A 23,980-nucleotide genomic window follows, 5' to 3' on the forward strand; every position below is an offset into this window, starting at 1 on the left:
GCTTGCACTAGTTATCCCCATCCATTTATCGGTCCTATGCCGTGAAGATCGGACCTCCCCTTGTATTCTCTCTTCTTCAAAGACGAGGTCGCATCATCTGGTATCAGAGCAAGGTTTACACTGTAGGATCTGTATCTTTGTTGCTAGATCTATCCTTTTTAGTTTGGTTTTCCTCGTCCTAGAGTCCAAAGCCAAAAAGCCACAAAAAAAATCCAAGCCTTTGTTGTTGAGATCTAGTTGTTTGCTTTCCTCTTTGGTTTGCACCAAGTTCTATCCAGAGTTGCTGAAGTTTTTCTTTGAGTCTTGTTGTTGGATCTATTGTGTTGCAAAAAAAGAGCAAAAAAAAGAGAGAAAAAAGAGAGTGAAAAAGAGCAAAAAAAAGAGAAGAGAAAGTGTTGAGCAACTGTGCAATCATATTCAGTTTGGTGAGAAATTTCAGAAGTTGAAGTGGCAAGTGTTGCAGCTCAAACGTGGTGCAAGGATCTACAATATTTTTTCTTGTTCATTTGGTTTGCATCGATTGGATCTCAGCACTAGCCCTCCCTTTTTACCCCACCCAGATCCACCTAGAAACCGTCAGCTTCCTTCCTTTCATTTGCCCGTCCACTCCTGATTTGCTACTTCTGCACAGCCGCCAAGGAATCATTAGAATTTGGGTAAGCAAGAAGGTGAGCTGAGTGTTTTTCCCCACATATAGTTTTCTTTTGTCCACTTGTTTCCAAGAGTTAACATGGCAGGATCCAACTCAAGTGTACATGGACATCAACATGTGGAAGATGATCTCCCAAAAACTCGCGTAGCACTTGGTGATATGATTGAGGAGAGTATAGTTGCAGCTATGCGAAGGATGTTCGGTGGTCGTCTTCCTATTGCGGGTAATGGGGATCAACATCAACATAGCCCCGCTGCCTCGCTGGCCGCCGACAACCGGCAACATCAAGGAAACAACGATCGCCATGTTGGTCATGGAAGAGCGGCAAGAGCTGCTGCCCACGACGCCCCTGCTGTTGGTGCTGAACGGAGGTGTGGCGATTTTGCTGCCCCCCGTGAGGGTGGGCTGCATGGAGGAGAAGCTCGCGGGCGAGGCCGTGACCCCCGCGGGTTTGCTGCTGATCACCGGCGACAAGCGGCACATGATGATGATGCCATCTTCCTTGAAGATCTCTCCGAGAATGGTGACGAAGATGAAGGCATGGGGGACCATGAACCCTACTCCTCGCCTCGCTGTGGTGCTGTTTTTTGTCGCAATGGTCATCATTATGACCGTCATGATCAGGATGACCGTGACAACCAAGCGAGAGTGAAGCTACATGTGCCATCATTCACGGGAAAAGAGGATCTGGATGCATATATTGAGTGGGAAGAGAAGTGTGACCGAATCTTTCGCAACATTGGTTTTTCTGAAGCCAAGAGAGTTGATCTTGTTGTTATGGAGTTCTCTGGTTATGCTCTTACATGGTGGAATCAGCTGCAAGACGATCGGTTGATGTCAGGCCATAATCATATCCGCAGCTGGACTTTGATGAAGGAAGTCATGAGGCGCCGTTTTGTTCCATCATACTATGAGAGGCAATTTTACAAGCGGTTGCAGGGGCTCACTCAAGGTTCCCGCACTGTTGAGGAGTACTATAAAGAGATGGAGGTGCTACTAATTCGTACAAGAACCCGTGAAAGTGATGAGGCGAAGATGGCGAGATTTTTACATGGGCTGAATGATGAAATATCAGATTTTGTGGAGATGTTTCCTTATGATACATTACAAGATGTGGTTCATCAAGCTATGCGAGTTGAGAAGAAGAATATGCGTAATGGTCGTACTCGTGCTTTCCAAGACCGCACCACCACATGCTCATGGCAGCGAACACAACAGCCATATGGTTCTCAGTTTGAGGGTGCACCACCTAGGCACCCACATGCCTCGACGGCTTCCTCATCTGCTATTGGCAATCAAGATAAGAGGTCATCAGTAGCAGCAGGAGTATCCTCCGCTCAACCTCCAGAAAAGAGTTCTACACGCAGCAGCGGCATTCAATGCCACAAGTGCAAAGGAAGAGGTCACATTTCTTCAGAATGTCCAAGCAAAAGAACTATGATCATCAATGAGCGAGGTGAATGGAAATATGAAAGTGACCCTGAAGGTGGCAAGGATGAAGTGGAAGAGGAGCAAGGCAGGGAAGTAGGAGGCACTATTTTATCTCATGAAGAACTTGATGGTGAAGCTTTGGTGGTATGTCGTTCACTTAACACCCAGGTTGTGGAGGAGGAAAAGGGACAACGACATAATCTTTCCACACCCGTTGCCTTATCAACTCAAAAATATGTCGAGTGATTGTTGATAGTGGCAGCTGCAACAATATTGCAAGCATAGAGATGGTTGAGAAGCGTCAGTTGCAAACAAAACGTCACCCCAATCCATACCGCATGAGATGGTTGAATGATTGTGGTGCAATAAAGGTGATGAGCAGTGTGAGAATACCAATTTCAGTGGGGACATATCAGGATGGAGTTGAGTGTGATGTAGTGCCCATGCACATTTGTCACTTGCTTCTAGGATGACCATGGTTGCGTGAACGGGATGTGCAAATCAGCGGGTGTGCAAATCGCTTATGTTTTGTCCATAGAGGAGAAAAGTTCACTTGGCTTCCCATGACACCCGAGGAACTCTATCTTGATGAGATGAAAAGAAAGGGAAGAAAAATGGAGAGAGTGATCATACACAAAGAGTGAGCCGCCAATATAGTGAGGGAGTGTTTCCACAGCCAAAAGCTCCACAGCCAAATATGACCAAGCCCCGGGAAAAACAGGGATTAGTTGTGATGGCTAGGAAAAAGGATATGCAGGCATTGAGAGAACCTAATACTCCATTCTTTGTACTCATGTACAAGGAAACTTTATTGGCTGCTAACGACTTACCCTCAACTCTTCCTAGTGTTGTATTGGATCTTTTGCAGGAGTATGGGGATGTGCTTCACAAGGAGGTGCCACCCAGATTGCCGCTGAAGCGAGGCATTGAACACCAAATCGACTTGGTTCCGGGCACCCCACTTCCAAAAATTCCACATATTGAGAGTGCTAAGAGGGGTGAGTTGAGTGACTCCACCAAATGTGAGGAAGAATGTCCATTTTCCAAACATTCACATATTGAGAATGATAAGAGAGGTGAGATGAGTGACTCCACTAGATGTGAGGAAGAGTGTTCACTTCCCAAAAGCCCACATAATCAGAGTGATAAGAGAGGTGAGGTGAGTGAGTCCACCAAATGTGAGGATCAGATTGTTCAAAATGAGATTAGAGAGATGGAATATCTCCACCCATGTATACCTCACATTCGGCGAGAGAGGATTAATGAGTTGTGTGAGTCCACCAAATATGAGGGTGAGGTAATCCACCACAAGATTAGAGAAATGAGTGAACCACATCATATTATACCACGCCATCAAAGTGAGAGGAGTAGTGAGTCCACCAAATCTGAGTTTGATGTGTTTACACACAATATCAAAGAGATGAGTGATCCACCACATGCAAGGAGAGAAGACTATTCAACTACTAACCATTCACAAAGCTCTCTTTCTTTGAAGTATGTGCAGACGCAAAAATCATACTTAGCTGCCCTGCTACAGCGATGGGAGGATGAGATCCATGAACAATTATGGCGCACGTGGAGCACCATCAAAGAAACATCATGTGGGGTAAGTGATCTTCAAAAAGGCATGGAGGTACTCAGTGAGGTAAAAGAAAATAGATCATTCATCTTGAATCACCCAGAGGTATGCACTTATGAACTCTTGAAGCATTGGCGCGATGAAATTAGAGAAAAGATGATTGCTATGTCATCCATCAAACAATATCCTTTTGTTAATCATAATGAAACCATCAAGGAGCCAATAAAACTAAAAATTGTATATACTTATTCGACTTTTACTTGGCCAAGATATTTTTTATTGTCCTTGTGCTATTATTTTGTAGACCGAAGGAACTCGGGGGCGACTTTTCTTCAAGGGAGGGAGGATGATACAAACATGGATGTGCCTGATTACAAGTTTCTACTCCATGGAAATGTTAGCTGGAAAGAATTGCTGAGTCGAACAAAACATTTGAAGTTCGCAAAGGTGAAAGCTAAACTTAAGCATTTGATAAAATCTTGGCATTATTTCTTTGTACTGCCCAATTTTCTTCTGTGTGATGACCAGCTAGAGTCGAGGACGACTCATTTTCAAGAGAGGGAGGGTGATAAGGACATGAGAACCATTCGACCATTAGAGTCGAGGACGACTCCTTCTCAAGAGGGGGAGGATGATGAGGACATCCCAACCATGGGCACCACACCACCAATCATCAACGGTCCAATCACAAGAAGTCGCGCAAATGCAAATACATGATCAGGTGAACGCTAAATTAAGTCTATCATTTGACCTTGAAAACATGGTTGTGCCTTCACCTCCTTTGTTGTTGGTTCAACCCAGGTGCAATAACGAAGAAGGCCAAACACATTTCAGGCCGTGCAAAACAATGTTTTATGGCAAAGAAACAAAGTTAGGAGCTCATGAAGAAATGAGTTGTCTACTGAAGAAACATTGTTCCGATTCTCACGAAACAATGTTTTGCACGAGTTTGGATATCCCAACTTGCGAAAGTTTCCCAGAACTCGAGTTTTCTGCTGAAGGAAACATTGTTCGACCCCAGTGAACAATGTTTGGTTGGGAACTACCAACCACCTCCAACGAGAGATTTCCAGAAGCTACCTCATTAAGTCTTGAAGCCATTTAGTCAAACAAAGTTGGTTCACCTTCACACCTAAGCTGGTTCTAGAAGCTAGTTCTTTTTCACACCTATCCAGGGGGGTTGTCCCGATTATAAATAGGCTAGCTCTTCCCTTCGTTGGGGACATTTGCCATTTTCTATCAAAGACCAAAGACATAGACTCCTCCTGAGTTTGGAGAGCTCTTGTTATCCTTATTCTCGTGATTCCTTGAGAAATTGCTCCTAATTCGTGCTTCACGACTAGATCGTGTTGTGTGGGTTAGAGTTCGTGGTTTCCCTTGCGGGTTGCACCTATCCCGTGCTCCACGACTTGAGCGTGGTTGTGTGGGGTAGTATTGCGGGTTGTGGATCAGCGAATGTTCAGATTGCAAGCTCCGGTGAGCATCCTCCTCGTCGGGTCATAATCTCTTATTTTCCATTTTCCGGCTGCTTGCAGCTAGTTATCCCCATCCATTTATCGGTCCTACGCCGTGAAGATCGGACGTCCCCTTGTACTCCCTCTTCTTCGAAGACGGGGTCGCATCATCGGGGCTAGGAGCTTGGCGCACGAGACGGGCCAGACCTTCATCCCGACACGATCCATCCATGTGTGCAGGATCCGGCGGGTCCCTTCGCCATGGACGAGGAGGACGCGGTGTCCGCCCTTGAAGTAGGCGGGCTTCCTGAACACATACGGCGCCACCATCCCTTCCTTGAGGCCGTCTTCAACCTCTGCACTGTCGCTGGCCTTCAAGAACACGTTGAAGCCAAAGCAAGTTCTCGCTTCTCCTGGCTCCTTCTCCTTGATGCTTATCTCCCCTCCCATCAGACGAACCTATATATACCAATAGAAACAAGAAACAAAATCAAGAGTAAATAGGTAATAACAGACACATGAGTGAACAATATAGTTTTCAAAGATAGAGAGTTATTAACCTTTTTAGAGTGTCATCCTCACAAGTTACAAAGTAGCATAAGTTGCTTGGAATTCTATTAAGTGCTTACATGAAAAACAGCTGTTGCCAGAATTTCTGATAACTTAAAATAAATTTCTAAGAATCTGGGTTAACATATAGCCATATTCATCTCAAGTCACTCTTAATTTATACATAACCTCCAATTAATACAATTTTAGACTTTGGAGCATGTAAATTTAGAGAAAATTTTAGGAAGTAGCAATTGAAAAGCGCAAAAAACATTGATGCACTTGAGAGCATTTTAACATGCATGGAAAAAGATATATGAGAACTTTATAAATCAATGATTTTTTCAATTTCATGAATTTTAAACTAGTTTTTTCAAATTCATGCTTTTTTTGAAATTTGAAACTGCTGTTCAAATTCATGAAGTTTTCAAAAATTCATGAACTTTTTCCAGATACGAAAACTTTTGTCGAGTTTGGGAACTTTTATCGGGGTTTCTTCGAAACCACTAATGGTTTTTTATGTGGCGATCAAGCAACACACGTCCAGACAACCGATGATCAAGAACAGTCAGGCAAAGGTGATTGGTCCACTATACGTTTGGCATCATGCTGGGCGAAACAACTCTCGAAGCGTTCTAGAGGAGATATGGGGTGCGACTATGTGCCACCCATAGCGAGCCCTACGGGTGGGTCACCTACAGGGAGCAGGTACTAGCCGGCCCAGTGACGACATGGTCTCGTCACGCTGTTCTCACATGTGTTTAAAAAAATAGTAAACACATATATTACGAAAACAAATAAGTTAATTTTTCAAAATGTGTTCAACGCACATTAAAAAAATGTAAATGTAGTGTCAAAATGTGCGCACAACCTTTAAGAAAATGTTTGCACCATTCAAAAAAAAGTATGTGATAGAACACAAAATTTCTGCGTTTAAAAAATGTACGTGCCATTTTAAAAACCAAATTATACAATGTAAAACAGAAAGTTCGTGATCTGGTACTGGCCGGCCCAGTGACCACATGGGCTCGTCACGCTGTTCTCACATGTGTTTAAAAAAAATAGCAAACACATATATTATGAAAAAAATAAGTTAATTTTTCAAAAAGTGTTCAACGCACATTAAAAAAATGTAAGTGTAGTGTCAAAAATGTGTACACAACCTTTAAGAAAATGTCTGCACCATTCAAAAAAATGTATGTGATATAACACAAATATTTCTGCGTTTAAAAATATATCTGACATTTTAAAAACAAAATTATACAATGTAAAACAGAAAGTTTGTCTGACATTTTAATATACATGCACATAATTTTTTATGTCACGAGTCGATGTCGTGAGAATATATTTAAAAATATCTGGCCATTTGCTACATATATTTGACCATTTAAAAAAAACGTGTGAACATTTATTTTTCGAGTAGAAACATTATTGGTAACATATTTTTTTAACACATAAATTTTATTTTAATTTTAAAGATTGTTCAAAAGTATATAAAAATTATGAGATTTCATAAAATAAAAAACCGTTGTATCTGCTAATGGGTCACGCAATGGCCTACGCATTAGGAGTTCCCTCCACTTGGAGCGATTGTATCCACCAGCAAGAGTGGTAAATATCACCTCCCTTCTATGCCGTGTGTTGCTATACCGCCTGAAGGACGCAAGAAGGTCTATCTTCTAGCTGGTGTTTCCACCTATTCCCCTCATTTTCGGTGGCCACTTTGGCACCTGGAGATGGGGGAGGAGGGCATGGATCAAAGTTGGAGACTAGCTGGACCTTTTTTTAATTTGTTTTCTATGTCAACTGTTGCAACGTCTCAATGGTGAAGAGGAAATGTCGCACAAAATAAACACCCCATGGCTCTATTTGTCCAGTTATCGAGATCGATATTGTACATATCAGGGAACACGTGGTGTTTTTTTCTTCTGAATCGTCAGATCTAATTCTGGTGGGTTATCCTGTCGCTTCGACCTATCAAGGCGGTGGTGGCGGCAAGTGTGAGGCCAAGGTTGGTTTAATCGGTGTTTTTTCTATTTTTCACATTTGTGTTCCCGATATTCTTCCCCGATAGTATGTCATCAAAGCGGTGGTTCGACAACCTGCCTTGTAAGTGGTGTGTCATCGACAACAGTACATTCAACGATCTTAGGTTCTCGCCTGTTGGGGTAGGAGGCTCATGCAGCTTTAAATTACCTATTAGGTTAGTGCAGCTTGTGCAAGTTTGGTATTCTACAGCTTTTTCATGGGAGGCTCATCTTAAAGTCACAATACAAAAGATGAAGCGAGAGGCAGCAATGTCAAAGAATTTTGATGTAACTTTTAGCTGTATTAGAAATATTTCTTATCCATGTCTAATTCGGTTCTTTAATCTGATGTAATTTATTTAGTTAATGATTAAAGTCAGATTATTTAGGGAAATGTCTATAACGGCTGAAGAGGACTCTATACGGGTTGCCCAGTAGCAAGACCATTTAACTCATTTTCTTTATGTATGTTTCAGGGAATGCACTTTTTATTTAACAAGTTTTAAGTTATTGAATAAATGATTAAAATAGTAGGAAAAATAGTGTGCAAATAAAAATGTTCACATACAAACTAGAAATGGTTGTATGAATTAAAAATAATCTTCATCGCATGCATTAAGATATTTGTTCGACTGGGGTGAGGAATAAGTACGGGCCTTAAATTCCATGTATGTTTATTTAAAAAAGCTAATGGTCTTAGAAATGTTCTTGTTTTCCCCCCAAGCAAGAGAATATTTTAGGTAGTTCATGCACCTAGATATATGATCATATGCTTTAAAAAGGTTCTTCTATTTGCTCCAGAAAAAAGAGAAAAATAACCGGATTTTCAATTCGGTGCCCGTGCTCACCACCCTGTGAGCAGTAAATTCAAAATAAAGTACTTCAAAAATTCAAGAAAATGTAAATTTTTGGGGTGGAAGATGTTTTAGTGCGTGATGTTCGTGCCAAATTTCAGTTTGTTCGGACATCTAAGGAGCTCATGGAAAAAAATCGATCAAAACAGTACATGAACAATAAACTTTCTTACAACCCCAAAATTTGTGTTTTTCACTGAGGGATACTGAAATGTCCAAGCTCCACGAAATTTGGCATGGAACTCACGCACATGAGCATCTAGCATCACAAAAAGAATTCATTTTTACTATTTTAAATGAATTACTGGTCACATCGGGTGCAGATGCACCCGAGAGCCAAAACGTTGTGTCCAAAAATAAAGAAATTATTCCATCGAACGTACTCCCCCTGGATGCGGGAATAACAACATGAACTAAATGTCCTGTCCAAGCCAAAGAACTTACCCCGAAAAGTCCTGACAAATGATGATTGAGACGAGATTCCGCGTTTTTGAACCACGAAAGGCTTGGTTTCCATTTGGGATGTAGATGTAACCAACCCGCTATTAAGGACAGTGTAGAAAGAAATAATAGAAAAGGAGCTGGAGTATAAAGATCCTCATTGGTGCGTAATCATGTTTTTCTAGCTGTAAACATCAACGAAGATTTTGAAATTTTGAAAGAAAGAAGAGAGAAATATCAATAAAAATATTAAAAAGCCAAATAAAAAAAAGGAAACAGAAAAAACCCGATATGGGTCGCATATGTTAGGGAACGTAGTATTTCAAAATTTTCCTACGATCACGCAAGATCTATCTAGGAGAAGCATAGCAACGAGCGGGGGGAGTGTGTCCACGTACCCTCGTAGACTGAAAGCGGAAGCGTTAAGTAACACAGTTGATGTAGTCAAACGTCTTCGCGATCCAACCGATCCAAGAACCGAACGTACGGCACCTCCGCATTCAGCACACGTTTAGCTCGATGACGTCCCTCGAGCTCTTGATCCAGTTGAGGACGAGGGAGAGTTCCGTCAGCACGACGACGTAGCGATGGTGATGATGAAGTTACCGGCACAGGGCTTCACCTAAGCACTACGACGATATGACCGAGGTGTGTAACTGTGGAGGGGGGCACCGCACACGGCTAAGAGAAGACTTGGTGTGCATTTTGGGGTGCCCCCTCCCACGTATATAAAGGGGAGAGGAGAGGAGGCCGGACATAGGGGGGCGCGCGCCATAGGGGAGTCCAACTAGGATTCCCAATCCTAGTTGGAGTCCCCTTCCTTTCCAAGAGAGGGAGAGAGAGGGAAGGAGGAAGATGGGAGAAGGAAAGAGGGGGCGCCGCCCCCCTCCCTAGTCCAATTTGGACTAGCCATGGGGGGGCGCGGCCTTCCTTGTGGCCCTCCTCTCCTTTCCACTAAGGCCCATGAACTTCCCCGGGAGGGGGGGGGGTCCGGTAACCCCTGGTGCTCCGAAACTCATCCGAAACAACCCGAACCATTCCGGTGTCCGAATGTAACCTTCCAATATATGAATCTTTACCTCTCGAACATTTCGAGACTCCTCGTCATGTCCGTGATCTCATCCGGGACTCCGAACAAACTTCGGTCATCAAATCACATAACTCATAATACAAATCGTCATTCGAACGTTAAGCGTGCGGACCCTACGGGTTCGAGAACTATGTAGACATGACTGAGACACATCTCCGGTCAATAACCAATAGCGGAACCTGGATGCTCATATTGGCTCCTACATATTCTACGAAGATCTTTATCGGTCAAACCGCATAACAACATACGTTGTTCCCTTTGTCATCGCTATGTTACTTGCCCAAGATTCGATCGTCGGTATCATCATATCTAGTTCAATCTCGTTACCGGCAGGTCTCTTTACTTGTTCCGTATTGCATCATCCCGCAACTAACTCATTATTCACATTGCTTGCAAGGCTTATAGTGATGTGCATTACCGAGAGGGACCAGAGATACCTCTCCGATACACAGAGTGACAAATCCTAATCTCGATCTATGCCAACTCAACAAACATCATCGGAGACATCTGTAGAGCATCTTTATAATGACCCAATTACGTTGTGACGTTTGATAGCACACAAGGTGTTCCTCCTATATTCGGGAGTTGCATAATCTCATAGTCAGAGGAACATGTATAAGTCATGATGAAAGCAATAGAATTAAAACTAAACGATCATTATGCTAAGCTAACGGATGGGTCTTATCCATCACATCATTCTCTAATGATGTGATCCCGTTCATCAAATGACAACACATGTCTATGGTTAGGAAACTTAACCATCTTTTATTAACGAGCTAGTCAAGTAGAGGCATACTAGGGACACTCTGTTTGTCTATGTATTCACATATGTACTAAGTTTCCGGTTAATACAATTCTAGCATGGATAATAAATATTTATCATGATATAAGGAAATATAAATAACAACTTTATTATTGCCTCTAGGGCATATTTCCTTCAACATATAGGGGCCTCTTCAGACTTGGAACAAGATTTATCCTTTTTCTTTGCGTGGCGGTCACCACTATTGTTGGGGGCTGATTGGTTGCAACCCGGATTGTTTCCTGGCCTGAGCCCTCCCTGGAATATGCCTGGACGCTGTTTGGTTGGAGGACTACAATCTTGGACACCTCCCTGACCTGAGCACCCTTCCTCAGAGGCAACTCAATTAGCTTGACTCAGGCTCAGGAAATCGAAGGCCTGAGTTCCAGGCAGATGCATTTAGGAGTACATCCAGTGTATTTTTCCATAGCCCACGTCTTCATTACCTGTCAACTCAGCTTGCTTTGTTGATTGTTTATTGTTTGTATGTCTATTGCAAGCCAGGTATCGAACCAAACAACACTCACACATCTTGCCTGGCGAGGCAAAAATCCTTTCCTATCCAGGCTATCATTAGGCATCATTTTGTCTCAGGCATGAAGCATTGGGCATGAACCAAACAACCCCTTGGTCTCTGTCCGACTATGCGATAAGAGCTCACTCAGTTCTGTTTCGGGATGTAACACGGAATTTCTGCTTGAAACTTTTGTTTAAACGGAAAAAAGGTAGTCACAAAGTTCTAAAACATAAATCATTTCACACATTGTAATTTTGGCATCTCCGTTGTTGCTTAACCTTCTGCTCGGGTGCTGAGTTCTGTGTCTATTAACAACCCTGCAGCAACAGCAGGAGCAGGATCTTGATTACTAACACACTATTCCTATATGCATGGGTGATAAGTAATTAAATATCCTCACGAGAACAGAACAACATAAGTTCTTGTCTTGTTTGCAGAGCTCAAGAACAACCCCTGCAATCTTCAACTTTGGTATCGGCTTTGTCAGGTGAAGATCCATCCTAGATTCCACGGCCTCCTGCAGCCCCTCCTCCGCGGAATTCGCAGTCAGCGCGATGATCGGGGCGCGGACGCCGTGGCGGCTTTCTTCCTCGCAGATGCGCCTCATCGCCTCATAGCCATTCATCACCAGCATCTGAGAAGAAAATGGAATTGCCAGCAATGAAAGAGATTATTAAATCACATCATCTGTAACAAATTAACCGATGCTTGGCATGGTGTTGCTGGAGAAATGTACTCGTACCTGGTAATCCATGAGGACCACATCATAGGGAAAGGCATTCCGAAGAGCTTCTGTGAACATGGCCTCAGCCACAGAGCCATCCCCTGCAATCTCTACGGATGCTCCGAGATCGCTCAGCATCTGCCCGTGGATTCTCTGCAGAAGCATGGTGTCGTCCACCCGCAGCACGCGCTTCCCCTTCAGTGGCTTGCCGTCTCGAGCATTGGCTTGTCCCACAGGCACTGCGGGCGTGATCTCGGACATCGACGCAGTGGTCTGATCAGCCGCCGGCATCTCGAATTGAAATGTGCGCATGTGCTAGAAATGGGATGCCTGGAGGCCCCTCATGACCTGGAGGAGCTTGTGCAGCCGGGAGCCGTGGATGGGCTTGCGCAGCTCGAGGTCGCAGCTGCTCGCCTCCTTAAACCTCCTCAGATCCTGGGTGGGGGTCTTGAGGTCCGTCAGGCAGACGACCCTGCACGGCACCTGGAGCTGGTCCTCGCCAACCTCGCCAGCTTGTGGGCGGCCTCATGGAGCCTTCCAGTGGAGACGTAGACAACGACTGGCAGGCCGAAGGCGTGGAGGTGCCCGGCGTGGTTGCCGCCCATGCCCCTGCTGCTCCTCAGGTGGCTGGCCATGTCCTTGGAGATGACGCAACAATCTGTGGTGTCACCCAAGTCGTCGCCACATGCGTTGTGCAGCGACGACATCGATGCCGGTCTTGACGGCTAGGCGCCAAAGGCGGAGCACACCTTGTGGATGGTCGGGGCTAGGAGCTCGGCGCACGAGACGGGCCAGACCTTCATCCCGACGCGCTCCATCCATGTGTGCAGGATCCGGCGGGTCCCGTCGTCGTGGACGAGGAGGACGCAGTGTCCGCCCTTGAAGCAGGCGGGCTTCCTGAACAGAGACGGCACCGCCCTTCCTTCCTCGAGCCCGTCTTCAACCTCTGGACTGTCGCTGGCCTTCAGGAACATGTTGAAGCCAAAGCACGTTCCCGCTTCTCCTGGCTCCTTGTCCTTTATGGTTATCTCCCCTCCCATCAGATGAACCTATATATACCAACAGAAACAACAAACAAAATAAGGAGTAAATAGGTAATAACAGACACATGAGTCAACAATATAGTTTTCCAAGATAGAGAGTTATTAACCTGTTTAGATTGTCAGCCTCACAAGTTACAAAGTTGCATAAGTTGCTTGGAATTCTATTAAGTGCTTACATGCAAAATAGCTGTTGCGAGAATTTCTCGTAAATCAAATCAAATTTCTACGCATCTGGGTTAACATATAGCCATCTTCATCTCAAGTCACTCTTAATTTAAATATAACCTCCAATTGATACAATATTAGACTTTGGAGCATGTAAATTTAGAGAAAATTTTAGGAAGTAGCAATTCAAAAGCGTAAAAAAACATTGATGCACTTGAGAGCATTTTAACATGCATGGAAAAATATTTATGAGAACTTTATAAATCCATGATTTTTTCAAATTCATGAATTTTTAAACTATATTTTTTCAGACTCATGATTTTTTCAAATTTGAAACTGTTGTTCAAATTCACGAAGTTTACAAAAATTCATGAACTTTTTCCAGATATGAAAACTTTTGTCGAGTTTGGGAACTTTTATCAGGGGTTTCTTCGGAGCCACTAATGGTTTTTTATGTGGCGACCAAGCGACGCACGTCCAGGCAGCCGATGATCAAGAACAGGGAGGCAAAGGTTAATGGTCTACTGTACGTTTGGCATCAGGCTGGGCGAAACAACTCTCGAAGCGTTCTAGAGGAGATATGGGGTGCGACTATGTGCCACCCATAGCGAGCCCTATGGGTGGGTCGCCTACAGGGAGCAGGTACTGGCCGGCCCAGTGATGACATGGTCTCGTCGTCCTTTTCTCACATGTGTTAAAAAAATAGTAAACACATATATTACGAAAACAAATAGGTTAAGTTTTCAAAATTTGTTCAACGCACATTAAAAAAATGTAAATATAGTGTCAAAATGTGCGCACAACCTTTAAGAAAATGTTTGCACCATTCAAAAAAATGTATTTGATATAACAGAAAATTTGTGTGTTTAAAAAATGTAGCTGATATTTTAAAAACAAAATTATACAATGTAAAACAGAAAGTTCGTGAGCTGGCACTGGCCGGCCCACTGACCACATGGACTCGTCATGCTGTTCTCACATGTGTTTTAAAAAAATTAGTAAACACATACATTATGAAAACAAATAAGTTAATTTTTCAAAATGTGTTCAACGCACATTTAAAAAAAAGCAAGTGTAGTGTCAAAAATGTGTACACAACCTTTAATAAAATGTCTGCACCATTCAAAAAAATGTATGTGATATAACACAAATATTTCTGTGTTTCAAATGTACCTGACATTTTGAAAACAAAACTATACAATGTAAAACAGAAAGTTTGTGTACTTAAAAAACAATTGTTTCCTAGCACTAAAAAATGTACGTTTGGTTTTTCTAAATGTTCACCTGTTTCACAGAAAATACTTTGGAATTTTTTCGAAAAGTTTATCTTATCTATGCAAAATGTTCACATAGTTTAAAAATAATGTTTCAACATGTATTCCAAAAGAATGTTCAATAAAAGTATTTGAAAAAATGTTAATCATGCTTTTAAAAATGTTACACCTATATAATAAAGTATTTTAGGTTTATAAGAAAAAATTAAAATATGTATAAAAAACTAGGTAGTAAACATACATTTCAAAAATTGTTAACCATGTATTTGAAAAATATGAAACATGTATAGAAATGTTTTCTAGAAATTTGAAGAAAATCAGCAAAAACTAAAGAAAAACTAAAGAAAAAGAAAGAAGAAAACTTAAAACAAAAAAAATCCAAGGAGAACGCATATCAGACCAATATACATGCACATAATTTTTTATGTCACAAGTCGATGTCCTGAGAATATATTTAAAAATATCTGGCCATTTGCTACATATATTAGACCATTTAAAAAAAATGTGTGAACATTTATTTTTTGAGTAGATACATTATTGGTAACATATTATTATTATTCAACACATAAATTTATTTTTATTTTAAAAATTGTTCGAAAGTATATACAAATTATGAGATTTAATAAAATAAAAAACCGTTGTATCTGCTAATGGGTCACGCAATGGCCTACGCATTAGGAGTTCCCTTCACTTGGAGCGAGTGCATCCACAAGCAAGAGTGGTAAGTATCTGTTGGGGAACGTTGCATGGAAAACAAAAAAAAGTTACGCACACGCAATGATCTATCCATGGAGATGCATATCAACGAGGAGAAGAGTGTGTCTACGTACCCTCGTAGACCGTAAATGGAAGCGTTTCACAACGCAGTTGATGTAGTCAAACTTTCTTCGCGCTCCACCGATCAAGTACTGGACGTACAACACCTCCGAGTTCTGCACACGTTCAGCTCGGTGACATCCCTCGCCTTCTTGATCCAGCAAGACGTCGAGGTAGTAGATGAGTTCCGTCAGCACGACGGCGTGGTGACGGTGATGGTGAAGTGATCCTCGCAGGGCTTCGCCTAAGCACCGCGAAAATATGATTGGGGGTGTAAACTATGGAGGGGGGCGCCGCACACGGCTAGGCAATTGTCTGGTCTGTGCTAGGCGCCCCCCTCCTCTTATATATAGGTGGGAGGGAGGGAGAAGCAGCCATAGGAGGCGCCCAAGTAGGAGGAATCCTACTTGGAGTCCGTCCCAAGCCGCGCGCGCCCCTGCCTATATAACCGAGGGGGGAGAAAAGAGGGGGGGAGAGGGAAGGAAGTAGGAATCCTAATCTACACTTTCCTTGCCCTCCCCTCTTTTCTTCTCCTCCTCATAGGGTTGGCCTCTGTAGGGGTGCACCAGGGCTGGTGTGTTCCCTCACTTGGCTCATAAGGCCCATATCTTTTTTGGGGGTGCCCGAAACTCCTTTCCGGTGAGCCGATAAGTACACGGTACCCTCCGGAACACTTCCGGTGTCCGAATATCATCGTCCTATATATCAATCTTTACCTCTTGACCATTTCGAGACTCCTCGTCATGTCTGTGATCTCACCCGGGACTCCGAACAGCATTCGGTCACCAAATCACATAACTCATATAATACTATATCATCAACGAACGTTAAGCGTGCGGACCCTACGGGTTCGAGAACTATGTAGACATGACCGAGACACCTCTCCGGTCAATAACCAATAGCGGAACCTGGATGCTCATATTGGCTCCTACATATTCTACGAAGATCTTTAACGGTCGAACCGTTATGACAACATACGTAATTCCCTTTGTCCATCAGTATGTTACTTGCCCGAGATTCGGTCGTCGGTATCTTCATACCTAGTTCAATCTCGTTACCGGCAAGTCTCTTTACTCGTTCCGTAATACATCATCTCGTGACTAACTCCTTAGTCGTTTGCTTGAAAGCTTATGATGTGTATTACCGAGAGGGCCCAGAGATACCTCTCCGATACTCGGAGTGAAAAATCGTAATCTCGATCTATGCCAACTCAACAAACACCTTCGGAGATACCTGTAGAGCATCTTTATGATCACCCAGTTACGTTGTGACATTTGATAGCAGACAAGGTATTCCTCCGGTATCCGGGAGTTGCATAATCTCATAGTCGAAGGAATATGTATATGACATGAAGAAAGCAATAGCAATAAAACTTAACGATCATAATGCTAAGCTAACGGATGGGTCATGTCCATCACATCATTCTCCTAATGATGTGATTCCGTTTATCAAATGACAACACATGTCCATGGTTAGGAAACTTGACCATCTTTGATTAACGAGCTAGTCTAGTAGAGGCTCACTAGGGACATGGTGTTTGTTTATGTATTCACACATGTATTTAGGTTTCCGATCAATACAATTCTAGCATGAATAATAAACCTTTATCATGAATAAGAAAATATAAAATAACAACTTTATTATTGCCTCTAGGGCATATTTCCTTCAGTATCACCTCCCTTCTATGTCGCGCGTTGCTATACCGCCTGAAGGAGGCAAGAAGGTCTATCTTCTAGCTGGTGTTTCCACCTATTCCCCCAATTTTCGGTGGCCACTTTGGCACCTGGAGATAGGGTAGGAGGGCATGGATCAAAGTTGGAGACTAGCTGGACCTTTTTTAATTTGTTTTCTATGTCAACGGTTGCAGCGTCTCGATGGTGAAAAGGAAATGTCGCACAAAATAAAAGCCCCATGGCTCTATCTGTCCTGTTATCGAGATTGATATTGTACATATCATGGAACACGTGGTGTTTTTTTTCTTCTGAATTGTCAGATCTAATTCTGGTGGGTTATTCTGTCGCTTCGACCTATCAAGGCGGTGGTGGCGGCAAGTGTGAAGCCAAGGTTGGTTTAATCGGCGTTTTTTTTTCTATTTTTCACATCTGTGTTCCCGATATTCTTCCCCGATAATATGGCATCAAAGCGACAGTTTGACAACAGTACATTCAACGATCTTAGGTTCTCACCTGTTGGGGTAGGAGGCTCATGCAGCTTTAAATTACCTATTAGGTTAGCGCAGCTTGTGCAAGTTTGGTATTCTGCGGCTTTTTCATAGGAGGCTCATCTTAAAGTCACAATACAAAAGATGAAGCGAGAGGCAGCAATGTCAAAGAATTTTGATGTAACTTTTAGTTGTATTGGAAATATTTCTTATCCATGTGTAATTCGGGTCTTTAATCTGATGTAATTTATTTAGTTAATGAATAAAGTCAGATCATTTAGGAAAATGTCTATAACGGCTGAAGAGGACTCTATATGGGTCACCCAGTAGCATGACCCTTTAACTCATTATCTTAATGTATGTTTCGGGGAATGCACTTTTTATTTAACAAGTTTTTAAGTTATTGAATAAATGATTAAAATAATAGGAAAAATAGTGACAAAAATAAGAATGTTCACATACAAAATAGAAATGGTTGTATGAATTGAAAATAATCTTCATCGCATGCATTAAGATATTTGTTCGACCGGGATGAAGAATAAGTACGGGTCTTAAATTACATGTATGTTTATTTTAAAAAAGTTAATGGTCTTAGAAAATAATGTTCTTGTTTTGCCCCCAAACAAGAGAGTATTTTTAAGTAGTTCATGCACCTAGATACATGATCATATGCTTTAAAAAGGGTTTTCTATTTGCTCCAAAAAAAAGTGAATAATAACAGGATTTTCAATTCGGTGCCGGTGCGCATCACCCGTGAGTAGTAAATTAAAAAAATACTTAAACATTCAAGAAAATCTAATTTTTTTTGGGGTGAAAGATGTTTCAGTGCGTGATGTTCGTGACAAATTTCAGCTTGTTCGGACATCCGAGGAGCTCACGGCAAAAAAAATTGATCAAAACGGTACGTGAACAATAAATTTTCTTATAACCCCAAAATTTATGTTTTTCACTGAGATATACTGAAATGTCCAAGCTCCACGAAATTTGGTACGTAACTCACGCACATGAGCATCTGGCATCACAAAAATAATTCATTTTTTACTATTTTAAACGAATTACTGGTCACCTCGGGTGCAGATGCACTCGAGAGCTAAAACGTTGTGTCAAAAAATAACTATGTTTTTCTAGAAGTAAACATCAACGAAGATTTTGAAAATCTGAAAGAAAGAAGAGGGACATATGAATAAAAAGATTAAAAAGCCAAATAAAAAAGAAAATAAACAAAAAACAGAAATAGAAAAAACCCGACATGGGTCACATATAGGGGCCTCTTCAGACTTGGAACAAGATTTATCCTTTTTCTGTGCGTGGCGGTTACCACTGTTGTTGGGGGCTGTTTGGTTGCAACCCGGATTGTTGCCTGGCCTAAGCCCTCCCTGGAATATGCCTGGATGTTGTTTGGTTGGAGACCTGAAATCTTGGACACCTCACTGACCTGAGCACCCATCCTCACAGGAAACTCAATTAGCTTGACTCAGGCTCAAGAAATCGGAGGCCTGAGTTCCAGGCAGATGTGTTTAGGAGTGCATCCAGTGTATTTTTCTATAGCCCACGTCTTCATTACCTGTCAACTCAGCTTGCTTTGTTGATTGTTTATTGTTTGTGTGTCTATCGCAAGCCAGGTATCGAACCATACAACACTCACACATCTTGCCTGGCGAGGCAAAAATCCTTTCCTATCCAGGCTATCATTAGGCATCATTTTGTCTCAGGCGTGAAGCACAGGGCATGAACTAAAACAACCCCTTTGTTGATTGTTTAATGTTTGTGTGTCTGTCCGAGGCCAAGTATCGAACGAAACAACACTCGCATATCTTGCCTGACAAGGCAAAAATCCTTTCCAATCCAGGCTAACATTAGGAATCATTCTGTCTCAGGCGTGAAGCATAGGGCATGAACTAAAACAACCCCTTGGTCTCTATCCGACTATGCGATGAGAGCTCACTCAGTTCTGTTTCGGGATGTAACACAGAATTTTTGCTTGAAACTTCTGTTTAAATAGAAAAAAGGCAGCCACAAAGTTGTAAAACATAAATCATTTCACACATTGTAATTTTGGCATGTCCATTGTTGCTTAACCTTCTACTCGGGTCCTGAGTTGTGTGTCTATTGATAACCCTGCAGCATCAGCAGCAGCAGCAGCTAAAACAGCAGGAGCATGATCTTGATTACTAACACACTATTCCCATATGCATCGGTGATAAGTAATTAAATATCCTCACGATAACAGAACAACATCAGTTCTTGTCTTGTTTGCAGAGCTAAAGAACAACCCCTGCAATCTTCGACTTTGGTATCGGCTTTGTCATGTGAAGATCCATCCCAGCTTCCACGGCCTCCTGCAGCCCCTCCTCCACGGATTTCGCAGTCAGCACGATGATTGGGGTGTGAACGCCGTGGCGGCTTTCTTCCTCGCAAATGCGCTTCGTCGCCTCATAGCCATTCATCACCGGCATCTAAAACAAAGAAAATGGAATTGCCAGCAATGTCAGAGGTTATTAAATCACATCATCTGTAACCAATTAACCGATGCTTGGCATGGTGTTGCTGGAGAAATGTACTCGTACCTGGCAATCCATGAGGACCACGTCATTGGGCAAGGCGTTCCGAAGAGCTTCTGTGAACATGGCCACAGCCACAGAGCCATCCCCTGCAATCTCCATGGCTGCTCCGAGATCGCTAGCATCTGCCCATGGATTCTTTGCAGAAGGATGGTGTCGTCCACCAGCAGCATGTACATCCCCTCCAGTGGCTTGCCGTCTCTGTTGGAAATATGCCCTAGAGGCAATAATAAATAGGTTATTATTATATTTCCTTGTTCATGATAATCGTTTATTATCCATGCTAGAATTGTATTGATAGGAAACTCAGATACATGTGTGGATACATAGACAACACCATGTCCCTAGTAAGCCTCTAGTTGACTAGCTCGTTGATCAATAGATGGTTACGGTTTCCTGACCATGGACATTGGATGTCGTTGATAACAGGATCACATCATTAGAAGAATGATGTGATGGACAAGACCCAATCCTAAGCCTAGCATAAGATCGTGTAGTTCGTTTGCTAAGAGCTTTTCTAATGTCAAGTATCATTTCCTTAGACCATGAGATTGTGCAACTCCCGGATACCGTAGGAATGCTTTGGGTGTACCAAACGTCACAACGTAACTGGGTGGCTATAAAGGTGCACTACAGGTATCTCCGAAAGTGTCTGTTGGGTTGGCACGAATCGAGACTGGGATTTGTCACTCCGTGTAAACGGAGAGGTACCTCGGGGCCCACTCGATAGGACATCATCATAATGTGCACAATGTGACCAAGGAGTTGATCACGGGATGATGTGAGTTACGGAACGAGTAAAGAGACTTGCCGGTAACGAGATTGAACAAGGTATAGGGATACCGACGATCGAATCTCGGGCAAGTAACATACCGGTAGACAAAGGGAATTGTATACGGGATTGATTGAATCCTCGACATCGTGGTTCATCCGATGAGGTCATCGAGGAGCATGTGGGAGCCAACATGGGTATCCAGATCCCGCTGTTGGTTATTGACCGGAGAGTCGTCTCGGTCATGTCTGCATGTCTCCCGAACCCGTAGGGTCTACACACTTAAGGTTCGGTGACGCTAGGGTTGTAGAGATATTAGTATTCGGTAACCCGAAAGTTGTTCGGAGTCCCGGATGAGATCCCGGACGTCACGAGGAGTTCCGGAATGGTCCGGAGGTAAGGATTTATATATGGGAAGTCTTATTTTGGTCGCCGGAAAAGTTTCGCACTTTATCGGTATTGTACCGGGAGTGCCGAAAGGGGTCCGGGGGTCCACCAAGGGGTCCACCAGCCCCGGGGGGGCACATGGGCTGTGGGGGGTGCGCCTTGGCCTATATGGGCCAAGGGAACCAGCCCCAAGAGGCCCATGCGCCAAGAGATAAGATAAAGGGAGAGTCCTAAAGGGGGAAGGCACCTCCGAGGTGCCTTGGGGGGGAAGGACTCCTCCCTGGCCGCACCCTTCCTTGGAGGAAGGGCCAAGGCTGCGCCCCCCTCTCCCTTGGCCCTATATATAGTGGGGGGAAGGGAGGGCAGCAAATCCTAAGCCCTGGCGCCTCCCTCTCCCTCCCGTGACACCTCTTCCTCCCCGCTTGCGCTTGGCGAAGCCCTGCCGGGATCCCGCTACTTCCACCACCACGCCGTCGTGCTGCTGGATCTCCATCAACCTCTCCTCCCCCCTTGCTGGATCAAGAAGGAGGAGACGTCGCTGCTCCGTACGTGTGTTGAACGCGGAGGTGCCGTCCGTTCGGCGCTAGGATCATCGGTGATTTGGATCACGACGAGTACGACTCCATCAACCCCATTCTCTTGAACGCTTCCGCTCGCGATCTACAAGGGTATGTAGATGCACTCCTTCCCTCTCGTTGCTAATAAACTCCATAGATTGATCTTGGTGATGCGTAGAAAATTTTGAATTTCTGCTACGTTCCCCAACAGTGGAATCATGAGCTAGGTCTATGCGTAGTTACTATGCACGAGTAGAACACAAAGCAGTTGTGGGCGTTGATGTTGCCAATTCTTCTTGCCGTTACTAGTCTTATCTTGATTCGGCGGCATCGTGGGATGAAGCGGCCCGGACCGACCTTACACGTACTCTTACGTGAGACAGGTTCCACCGACTGACATGCACTAGTTGCATAAGGTGGCTAGCGGGTGTCTGTCTCTCCCACTTTAGTCGGATCGGATTCGATGAAAAGGGTCCTTATGAAGGGTAAATAGAAATTGGCATATCACGTTGTGGCTTTTGCGTAGGTAAGAAACGTTCTTGCTAGAAACCCATAGCAGCCACGTAAAACATGCAACAACAATTAGAGGACGTCTAACTTGTTTTTGCAGGGTATGCTATGTGATGTGATATGGCCAGAAGATGTGATGAATGATATATGTGATGTATGAGATTGATCATGTTCTTGTAATAGGAATCACGACTTGCATGTCGATGAGTATGACAACCGGCAGGAGCCATAGGAGTTGTCTTTATTTTTTGTATGACCTGCGTGTCATTGATTAACGCCATGTAAATTACTTTACTTTATTGCTAAGCGCGTTAGCCATAGAAGTAGAAGTAATCGTTGGCGTGACAACTTCATGAAGACACAATGATGGAGATCATGATGATGGAGATCATGGTGTCATGCCGGTGACAAAGATGATCATGGTGCCCCGAAGATGAAGATCAAAGGAGCAAAATGATATTGGCCATATCATGTCACTACTTGATTGCATGTGATGTTTATCATGTTATGCATCTTATTTGCTTAGAACGACGGTAGTAAGTAAGATGATCCCTCACTAAAATTTCAAGAGACGTGTTCCCCCTAACTGTGCACCGTTGCGAAGGTTCGTTGTTTCGAAGCACCACGTGATGATCGGGTGTGATAGATTCTAACGTTCGAATACAACGGGTGTTGACGAGCCTAGCATGTACAGACATGGCCTCGGAACACATGCGAAACACTTAGGTTGACTTGACGAGCCTAGCATGTACAGACATGGCCTCGGAACACAAGAGACCGAAAGGTCGAACATGAGTTGTATAGTAGATACGATCAACATGGAGATGTTCACCGATGATGACTAGTCCGTCTCACGTGATGATCGGACACGGCCTAGTTTGACTCGGATCATGTATCACTTAGATGACTAGAGGGATGTCTATCTGAGTGGGAGTTCGATAATCAGATGAACTTCATTATCATGAACATAGTCAAAAGGTCTTTGCAAATTATGTCATACGCTTTAGTTCTACTGTTTAAGATATGTTCCTAGAGAAAATTTAGTTGAAAGTTGGTAGTAGCAATTATGTGGACTGGGTCCGTAAACTGAGGACTGTCCTCATTGCTGCACAGAAGGCTTATGTCCTTAATGCACCGCTCGGTGTGCTGAACCTCAGCGTCGTCTGTAGATCTTCCGGAACATCTGACATACACGTTTTGATAACTACGTGATAGTTCAGTGCGTAATGCTAACGGTTTAGAATTGTGGCACCAAAGACGGTTTTTGAAACGTCGCAGAACATATGAGATGTTCCGAAGACTGAAATTGGGATTTCAGACTAGTGCCCGCGTCAAGAGGTATGAGACCTCTGACAAGTTTCTTAAGCCTGAGACTAAGGGAGAAAAGCTCAATCGTTGAGCATGTACTCAGATTGTCTGAGTACTACAATCGCTTGAATCGAGTGGGAGTTAATCTTCCAGATGAGATAGTGATGATTCTCCATAATCACTGCCACCAAGCTATTAGAGCTTCGTGATGAACTATAACATATCGGGGATAGACATGATGATCCTTGAGCAACTCGCGATGTTTGACACCGCGAAAGTAGAAATCAAGAAGGAGCATCAATTGTT

General features: G+C 43.3%; 1 pseudogene; it reads right to left on the reverse strand.

Moving 5' to 3' along the window:
• Positions 1 to 5,224: 5,224 nt before the first annotated feature.
• LOC123170893 (probable histidine kinase 2) overlaps positions 5,225 to 23,980 on the reverse strand; it is a 70,980-nt pseudogene continuing 52,224 nt past the window's right edge.

This window comes from Triticum aestivum, chromosome 7D (genome assembly GCF_018294505.1).
Source record: "Triticum aestivum cultivar Chinese Spring chromosome 7D, IWGSC CS RefSeq v2.1, whole genome shotgun sequence".
NCBI lineage: Eukaryota > Viridiplantae > Streptophyta > Magnoliopsida > Poales > Poaceae > Triticum > Triticum aestivum.